This window comes from Salmo salar, chromosome ssa01, assembly GCF_905237065.1.
Source record: "Salmo salar chromosome ssa01, Ssal_v3.1, whole genome shotgun sequence".
Taxonomy (NCBI): Eukaryota; Metazoa; Chordata; class Actinopteri; order Salmoniformes; family Salmonidae; genus Salmo; species Salmo salar.
In genome coordinates, this window is record NC_059442.1 from 6,933,023 (window position 1) to 6,943,022 (window position 10,000).

The window sequence follows — 10,000 nt, forward strand, 5'->3', positions numbered from 1 at the left end:
CTTCAAAAACGAATAAGAAATAATAGTTTTAGTATCAGGACACAGACTTGGAAATCCGTGTCTTTGAGCGCAACGATGAAGTTGCACACCTGCTAAAATCGGTTTCCTATTGAACATACTTCTTTCCGAAAGATATAATATAGTTTGATTACATTTTAGGGTGTCTGAGGAGTAAATAGAAACGTATTTTGACTTGTTGAAACAAAGTTTAGGGGTAGATTTTCAGATTTCTTTCTCTGCATGTTGAACGAGTGGATTACTCAAAATGATATAAAGAAGGATGTTATCTCTGGGACCCTTTGGATGACAAATCAGAGGAAGATTTTCAAAAAGTAAGTGAATATTTAATCTTTATATGTGAAATTATGAAACCTGTGCCGGTGGAAAAATATTTTGATCTGGTGGCGCCGTCCTCAAACAATCGCATGGCATGTTTTCGCTGTAATAGCTGCTGTAAATCGGACAGTGCAGTTAGATTAACAAGAATTTAAGCTTTCAGCCGATATAAGACACTTATATGTACCTAAATGTTTAAAATCCATAATATTTATTTGAATTTATTTGAATTACGCTCCCTCCAGTTTCATTGGAAGTTGTCCGCTAGCGGGACACCGATCCTTAAAGTAGCTAGGTAAGACAACCACATCAGTCATAGTATGTAAAACTTTTCTACCAGTATAGCACATTCTGTTAACCTAACCTACTTTTCAACAGTAACCCACAATTAAAAATTATGATTTAAAATCAAAACTCTTTACACACACACACCCGCACGCACGCACACACACACACACACACACAGACAAGTGCCCAGAGCGTGTGTGTGTGTGTGTGCGCGTGCGTGCGTGTGTGTGTGTGTGTGTGCGTGCGTGCGTGCGCGTGTGTGTGTGTGTGTGTGTGTGTGCTGGAGAACAGCTGTGCCCTCTCTCTGTGGCATGCTGCCATTAACAGTTCTATAATCTATCAGACAAGAGGGGACACAGGGGACCAATCAATAGAGGCCTGCAAGTTCAATTAACACCCAACCCTCCCCCTGCCATCCCCTAAAGAGGTCCTAAATCTCACCCCTCTGGAGACACAGGGAGAGAGGGCAGGGGGGAAAGAGGCGAAGAGAGAAGAGAAAAGAGGAGAGGGGAGAGGAGAGGAGAGGGTAGAGTGGAGAGAGAAGGGGAGGGAAGAGGGGAAGAGGGGAGGGAAGAGAGGAGAGAAGGAGAGGATAGGGGAGAGGGGAGAGAGAAGGGGAGGGAAGAGGGGAAGAGGGGAGTGCCCTTTAAGCTCATCACTAAGCTCAGGGCCTGGAACTGAAACCTATTTTATTATATACCAGTATTGATGTAGGAACTGGTTTGGGTTTTTAGTTTACCTTCTATAACAGTATTTTAAGGTTTGTTTTGTAAATGTGATGTGAAACTCACACCAAGCCCTGCCCCCTTCCACACCAAGCCCTGCCCCCTTCCACACCAACCCCACCCCTCCCTCGCCAAGCCCTGCCCCCTTCCACACCAAGCCCCACCCCCTCCATCACCAAGCCCCCTTCCACACCAAGCCCCACCCCCTCCATCACCAAGCCCCCTTCCACACCAAGCCCCACCCCTCCATCACCAAGCCCCCTTCCACACCAAGCCCCACCCCTCCCTCGCCAAGCCCTGCCCCCTTCCACACCAAGCCCCACCCCTCCATCACCAAGCCCCCTTCCACACCAAGCCCCACCCCTCCATCACCAAGCCCCCTTCCACACCAAGCCCCACCCCTCCATCACCAAGCCCCCTTCCACACCAAGCCCCACCCCTCCCTCGCCAAGCCCTGCCCCCTGTCACTCAAGGAATGAACACGAAGTCACAATCACTTTCTTGCTGTTCAGTCAGATAGACGCAGGGAGATGTTGGTAACAATTGTGCTGCTTGTGTATTTTACTGTTTGCTAGTTTGTCTTTTCTTAGCAAGTTCAAGCTAAAATAAATTGTATTAGCCGCTAATGCTAATTGATACTTAGCTGGCTAGCTAGCTTGCTAAATGTACTAAGAGTCAGAGCAAACGTAGCTAGCTAACACAGCCTGATACCAGTGCTGATGTAGGCTTAGATAACCAGGTTGTTTGTGAAACGGTATCTTCTAGATCAGAGAGGAATAGGCAAAGCATGAATATTTTAGCTAGCTAGCTGCATGAGGTCAGAAAACATGTAATGTAACATCTAATTAGGTTCCCCTGGAAACACTGACCAACATTCTTTTTCATACCCTGTCAATAATTCCTCCCTGGCTTACTAATTCGTTGTCATGTCAAACAACAATGTATTCAAGGTACTGCCCACTATATTCTAACTATAAAATTATATGAATCATTCTATTTCCATGATTCAAACAGTTTACCAATTAATTAGGCCTAGATTTATTGGCCATATCATCCAGCTCTGTGGGGCAATATGCTTGTGTTTCTACAAACACAAGCATATTGCTAGGTATTACTGTTGTAGCTACAAACACAAGCATATTGCTAGGTATTACTGTTGGAGCTACAAACACAAGCATATTGCTAGGTATTATTGTTGTAGCTACAAACACAAGCATTTCACTGCACCTGCGATAACATCTGCAAATCTGTGTAGGTGACCAATAAACTTTGATGTGATTTGAGCTAGGGAGAGAGGTGGAGTGGAGGCCAAAGAGAGAGGAGGAGAGGAGGCCAGAGAGATAGAGGATGAGAGGAGCTCAGAGAGAGAGAGGAGGAGAGGAGGCCAGAGAGAGAGAAGAGGAGAGGAGCTCAGAGAGAGAGGAGGAGAGGAGGCCAGAGAGAGAGAAGAGGAGAGGCCAGAGAGAGAGAAGAGGAGAGGCCAGAGAGAGAGGAGGAGAGGAGGCCAGAGAGAGAGAGAAGAGGAGAGGAGGAGAGGAGGCCAGAGAGAGAGGTGTGGAGGCCAGTGAGAGAGGAGGAGAGGAGGCCAGAGAGAGAGATGAGGCCAGAGAGAGGAGGAGAGGAGGCCAGAGTGAGAGGAGGAGAGGAGGCCAGAGAGAGAGAGGAGAGGAGACCAGAGAGAGAGGGGAGGAGAGGAGGCCAGAGAGAGAGAGGAGGAGAGGAGGCCAGAAGTAGAGAGAAGGAGAGGAGGCCAGAGAGAGAGGGGAGGAGAGGAGGCCAGAGAGAGAGGGGAGGAGAGGAGGCCAGAGAGAGATAGGAGTAAAGGAGGCTAGAGAGAGGAGGAAAGGAGGCCAGAGAGAGAGAGGAGGAGAGGAGGCCAGAGTGAGAGAGGAAGAGAGGAGGCCAGAGAGAGAGAGGAGAGGAAGCCTATTATTAGTATTAGTATTAGTAGTATTATTAGTAGTCTTAGTATTAGTAATAGTAGTATTAGTATTATAATTATTATTAGTATTATTATTATTAGTATTATTAGTATTAGTATTATTAGTATTATTAGTATTGTTAGTAGTAGTATTAGTGTTATTAGTATTCATATTAGCGTTATTAGTATTCATATTAGCATTATTAGTATCAGTATTAGTAGTAGTATTAGTATTATTAGTATTACCGGTATTAGTATTATTAGTATTAGTAGAATTAGTATTAGTAGTATTATTAGTAGTATTAGTACTAATAGTAGTATTAGTATTATTAGTATTAGTGGTATTATTAGTATTAGTATTATTCGTTTTAGTGGAATTAGTATTAGTAGTATTATTAGTGGTAGTATTAGTAGTATCAGTATTAGTAGTAGTATTATTATTATTATTATTATTATTATTATTATTAATATTATTAGTATTGGTATTATTAGTATTAGTAGTATTGTTAGTAGTAGTATTAGTGTTATTAGTATCCATATTAGTGTTATTAGTATCAGTATTAGTAGTATTAGTAGTATTATTAGTATTAGTATTATTAGTAGAATTAGTATTAGTAATATTAGTAGTAGTATTATTAGTAGTATTAGTGTTAGTAGCAGTATTAGTATTAGTATTATTAGTATTAGCAGTATTATTATTATTAGTATTAGCATTATTAGAATTGTTATTATTATTAGTAGTAGTAGTATTATTAGTATTATTAGTATCAGTATTAGTAGTATTAGTAGAATTAGTATTAGTAGTATTAGTATTATTAGTATCAGTATTATCAGTATTAGTAGTATTAGTATTAGCATTATTAGAATTATTATTATTATTATTAGTAGTAGTAGTAGTAGTAGTATTAGTATTATTAGTATCAGTATTAGTAGTATTAGTATTAGTAGTATTAGTATTAGTAGTATTAGTATTATTATTAATCATCCCAGTTTCTGTGTTTGTGTGAAACTCTGAATCCCAGGTGTTTATTAATGACTCACATGTTCTCTCAGTTAATCCCCTGCTGAACTGGCCCTGACATCCTTGTTGTTCACAAGGATGTCACACACCCAGACACACACACACACACACACACACACACACGCACGCACGCACGCACGCACACACACACACACACACACCCAGACACACACACACACGCGCACACACACACGCGCACACACACACACACACACACACACACACACACACACACACACAAGGACACGCAGACACACACACACACACAAGCATGCACACACGCACACGCACCCACCCACCCACACACACACACAGACACACAGACTGCTTACCCTTGTTTTTGGAAAAAGGATCACAGTAAATAGTGTGATTACATGGTGTTTAAGGTCATTTGCTCTGTTTCATATTGAGGTAAAACTATACAGCTGCAACTCCAAACAACAAAAACTGATCTGACTGACTGACTGACTGACTGACAGACTGACCTGACTGACCTGACTGACTGACTGACTGACTGACCTGATTGACTGATCTGACTGACTGACTGACTGACTGACTGACTGACCTGACTGACTGACTGAACTGACTGACTGACCTGACTGACTGACCTGACTGACCTGACTGACTGACTGACCTGACTGACTGACTGACTGACTGACAGACAGACAGACTGACCTGACTGACTGACTGATCTGACTGACTGACTGATCTGACTGACTGACTGACTGACCTGACTGACTGACTGACTGATTGACCTGACTGACTGACTGACTGACTGACTGACTGACTGACTGACTGACTGACCTGACTGACCTGACTGACTGACTGACTGATTGATTGATCTGACTGACCTGACTGACTGACCTGACTGACTGACTGACTGACTGACTGATTGATTGATCTGACTGACCTGACTGACTGACCTGACTGACTGACTGACTGACTGACTGACTGACCTGACTGACTGACCTGACTGACTGACTGACCTGACTGACTGAGCTGACTAGAACCAAAGACAAGACAAACCCCAAACAAGTTAACAAGGTGCAAACTAACAGATAAAACACGTAAGGTCTGGAGACAGCAGGAGCGGTAGAGATACTCTCAATGATCGGTTATGAAAAGCCAACTGACATTTACTCCTGAGTTGCTGACCTGTTGCACCCTCGACAACTCGTGTGATTATTATTATCTGACCCTGCTGGTCGTCTATGAACATTTGAACATCTTGGCCATGTTCTGTTATAATCTCCACCCGGCACAGCCAGAAGAGGACTGGCCACCCCTCATAGCCTGGTTCCTCTCTATCCGGCACAGCCAGAAGAGCACTGGCCACCCCTCATAGCCTGGTTCCTCTCTACCCGGCACAGCCAGAAGAGGACTGGCCACCCATCATAGCCTGGTTCCTCTCTACCCGGCACAGCCAGAAGAGGACTGGCCACCCCTCATCGCCTGGTTCCTCTCTACCCGGCACAGCCAGAAGAGGACTGGCCACCCCTCATAGCCTGGTTCCTCTCTACCCGGCACAGCCAGAAGAGGACTGGCCACCCCTCATCGCCTGGTTCCTCTCTACCCGGCACAGCCAGAAGAGGACTGGCCACCCCTCATAGCCTGGTTCCTCTCTACCCGGCACAGCCAGAAGAGGACTGGCCACCCCTCATCGCCTGGTTCCTCTCTACCCGGCACAGCCAGAAGAGGACTGGCCACCCCTCATAGCCTGGTTCCTCTCTAGGTTTCTTCCTAGGTTTTGGCCTTCTTCCTAGCCACCGTGCTTCTACACCTGTATTGCTTCCTGTTTGGGGTTTTAGGCTGGGTTTCTGTACAGCACTTTGTGACATCAGCTGATGTAAGAAGGGCTTTATAAATACATTTGATTGATTGATAACAGTACTGAATGTAGTCACTCAATAGAGTACTGAAAGTAGTCACTCATAACAGTACTGAATGTAGTCACTCATAGCAGTACTGAATGTAGTCACTCATAACAATACTGAATGTAGTCACTCATAACAGTACTGAATGTAGTCACTCATAACAGTACTGAATGTAGTCACTCATAACAGTACTGAATGTAGTCACTCATAACAGTACTGAATGTAGTCACTCATAACAGTACTGAATGTAGTCACTCATAACAATACTGAATGTAGTCACTCATAACAGTACTGAATGTAGTCACTCATAACAGTACTGAATGTAGTCACTCAATACAGTACTGAATGTAGTCACTCATAACAGTACTGAATGTAGTCACTCAATAGAGTACTGAATGTAGTCACTCATAGCAGTACTGAATGTAGTCACTCAATACAGTACTGAATGTAGTCACTCAATACAGTACTGAATGTAGTCAGTCAATACAGTACTGAATGTAGTCACTCATAACAGTACTGAATGTAGTCACTCAATAGAGTACTGAATGCAGTCACTCATAACAATATTGAATGTACTCATAATAATATAATGGAAGCATATCACAGAAATGTGTTAAAATAAGAATCTCCCTATCTCTCTACTATCTACTATGTACCATCTACTAACATGTATTCAACTCTACCTCCCTATCTCGCTGTCTCTCTATCTACCTAACCTGTATTAAACCCTATCTCTCTGTCTCTCTACTATCTAGCTAACATGTATTCAACCCTATCTCTCTGTCTCTCTACTATCTAGCTAACATGTATTCAACCCTACCTCCCTGTCTCTCTACTATCTACCTAACATGTATTCAACCCTATCTCTCTGTCTCTCTACTATCTACCTAACATGTATTCAAACCTATCTCTCTGTCTCTCTACTATCTACCTAACATGTATTCAAACCCTATCTCTTTGTCTCTCTACTATCTACCTAACATGTATTCAAACCTATCTCTCTGTCTCTCTACTATCTACCTAACATGTATTCAAACCTATCTCTCTGTCTCTCTACTATCTACCTAACATGTATTCAAACCCTATCTCTTTGTCTCTCTACTATCTACCTAACATGTATTCAACCCTATCTCTCTGTCTCTCTACTATCTACCTAACATGTATTCAAACCTATCTCCCTGTCTCTCTACTATCTACCTAACATGTATTCAAACCTATCTCCCTGTCTCTCTACTATCTACCTAACATGTATTCAACCCTATTTATTTGTCGTACTACTATCTACCTAACATGTATTCAACCCTATCTCTTTGTCGTTCTACTATCTAGTTAACATGTATTCAACCCTATCTCTTTGTCGTTCTACTATCTAGTTAACATGTATTCTGGCCTGTGGAAAACAGTCATTAGGTGAGGAGTGTGTTTAGGTCAGGCACAGTAGTGGCCGCTGATTGGCTGAATACCCGGGAAGCAAAATGGTTGGAGTTGTCAACAAAGCAGAATGACAGAAATATGATGCCAAGTTTTCCAACTACCGGTAGTTTCTTTGAGAAGATGTATAAAACAATTTGCGCATTTGAACAACAGTATAAATACACCGAATCACCACTGCTGCACATGCTGCCACTGTTTTCAACGGATAAGATGATACTATTTACACCGAGGAGTCAGAACTAACGAGTGCCCTACGGAGAACGCAACAAGCAGCATGCAGATGCAATAAGTGAAATCACATTATCTAACTAATACTGAAGTCGTGCACAATTATCAAGTTTCTTTTTAGGTTTACGTTACACATTCATTGTCAGTTAGAGACACAATAGGACAACAAAAGCATAATCAGTGCTCTAACTCCCCCTTGTGGTGGTCTGGAGAAATGAAGAAGTGACGCAGGGTACCGTACTAAACCATAAATTACCTCTTAAGTACCGCAGCATAATCACTAAACTTTTAGCGGAAGTAACCACAGTAGGCAACGTAATGTCGCTAAGCACGATGCACAAGCCACTTAACTTTTATTATGAAATAACTTAATATTGCCGAGTTCGTCAGATATTAGTTTAAAAAGACTTGAAATTGTCATGGGAGCTAGCTAGAAAGTTACCAGCTAGCAATATCTAGCTGCTTATCAAAGGTAGATAACTGCTTTATTTGAACCCCCCCCCAAAAAAGGTACCAAATTATTTCTACATTTTTCAAAAAATTACTGTAGCTGGCTAATTCATTTGATACACCCAGTTTTTTTGGTCCTACCAGAAGGTTCTAGCTAGTGTATCCCTCTGTCCTTGGACTCTGGTTGGATGTCCGGTTTATCAGATCCCAGGCTTTTTTACAAGTTAATTACAACTAGCTTTTTTGCTTTAGCGCCATCTGTACCCGATAGAGTAGCTCCAGTCTCACGTGTGGAAGTAAGCCGTCTGGAGCAGGAGACTCAGTAAGAGGGAGACTAGAAGTTCTGACTGAACGAACCCACATTTCAGCGTCCCAGTATGGTCCATTTACTTAGTGGTGTTATAATTTATGCTATGAAATCCTGCGATTTCATTGGGCCAGTTCCCCCTCGAAGCAAATAGCTGGTAAAGCAATCCAGGCAATGCTCACATGACCTGTGCACCCACGGAAGCGGAGCTGCCTGGCAGTCACTGAGGGGCAGAGCGGTAAGTATCTCAACAGCTTGTTTTGAACAATATATTATTTTTTTTTACAGAAAAATGTACACATTTACCATACTTTTATGAGCATTTAAAACATAATCCATGAATGTTATAATATAGATATTTTCTTTTACCAATCACCAGTGGGGCCCCACCCCTAATGCCCTAATGGGGGGGCCACCGTTGGTCAGGTACAACACAGTGACCATGGTTGAGTCATCCTATCACTGTTTCCTGCTACAGGGGGATATCTCTTCTAAGAAACCAGAGATCACACACACACACACACACACACACACGCACACACACACACACACACACACACACACACACACACACACACACACACACACGCACACACGCACACACACACATTCTGTACCTCTCCTCCTGAATGCTTCATATGTCGACCTTGAGCTTTGGCCTATCTCTCACCTGGCGGATAGCATGTGCGTGAGTTTGTGTATCTGTGTGTGATGTGTGTGCAGTGTGTGATGTGTAATGTGCAGTGTGTGTGCAGTGTGTGTGCAGTGTGTGTGCAGTGCAAGCGAGACAATAACATCTGAAACCTGAACCTATCGCCAGGTGTACGGGAACAGAGAGGAGAAGGAGGTGGATGGGGAGGGGGAAGAGAGGAGGAGAGGGGAAGAGAGAGGGAGGGAAGGGAGGGAGGAGACAGAGTATGAGAGGGGGACAGGCACGAGGGAGACAGGGAGGGAAGAGAGAGAGGGAGGGGGGAGAGAAAGGGAAAGAAGGGGAGGGAGGAGAGAGAGGGAGAGGAGGGAAGGAGAGAGGGAGAGAGGGAGGGGATGAGACGGGAAGGGAGAGGGATGGGAGGGAGGGATGGTAAATCCATAAATGAATGCTGGACATCTGCTCAGCAACATGAAAGATTATCGGAACACAGACCTGAGGTGTGTGTGCCCCTGTGCGTTACCCCTCCCCACCCCCACCCCCACCCCTCACACACAACCAAAACACACACACCCAACCGTAACCCCAATCACCATGCAAATGCCAGGGATACAGAACAAGGGCATGTTTCTTGAGATGCAAAGTGTGTGACGTGTGTGTGTGTGCGTGTGTGTGTGTGTGTGCGTGCGTGTGTGTGTGTGTGTGTGTGTGTGTGTGTGTGTGTGTGTGTGTGTTGTGTTGTGTTGTGTTGTGTAGCCATGTGATGA

General features: G+C 43.6%; 1 protein-coding gene across 1 annotated transcript in view; it reads right to left on the reverse strand.

The window, feature by feature from the left end:
• LOC106603281 (prospero homeobox protein 1) overlaps window positions 1–10,000 on the reverse strand; it is a 76,538-nt gene that overhangs the window by 49,933 nt on the left and 16,605 nt on the right.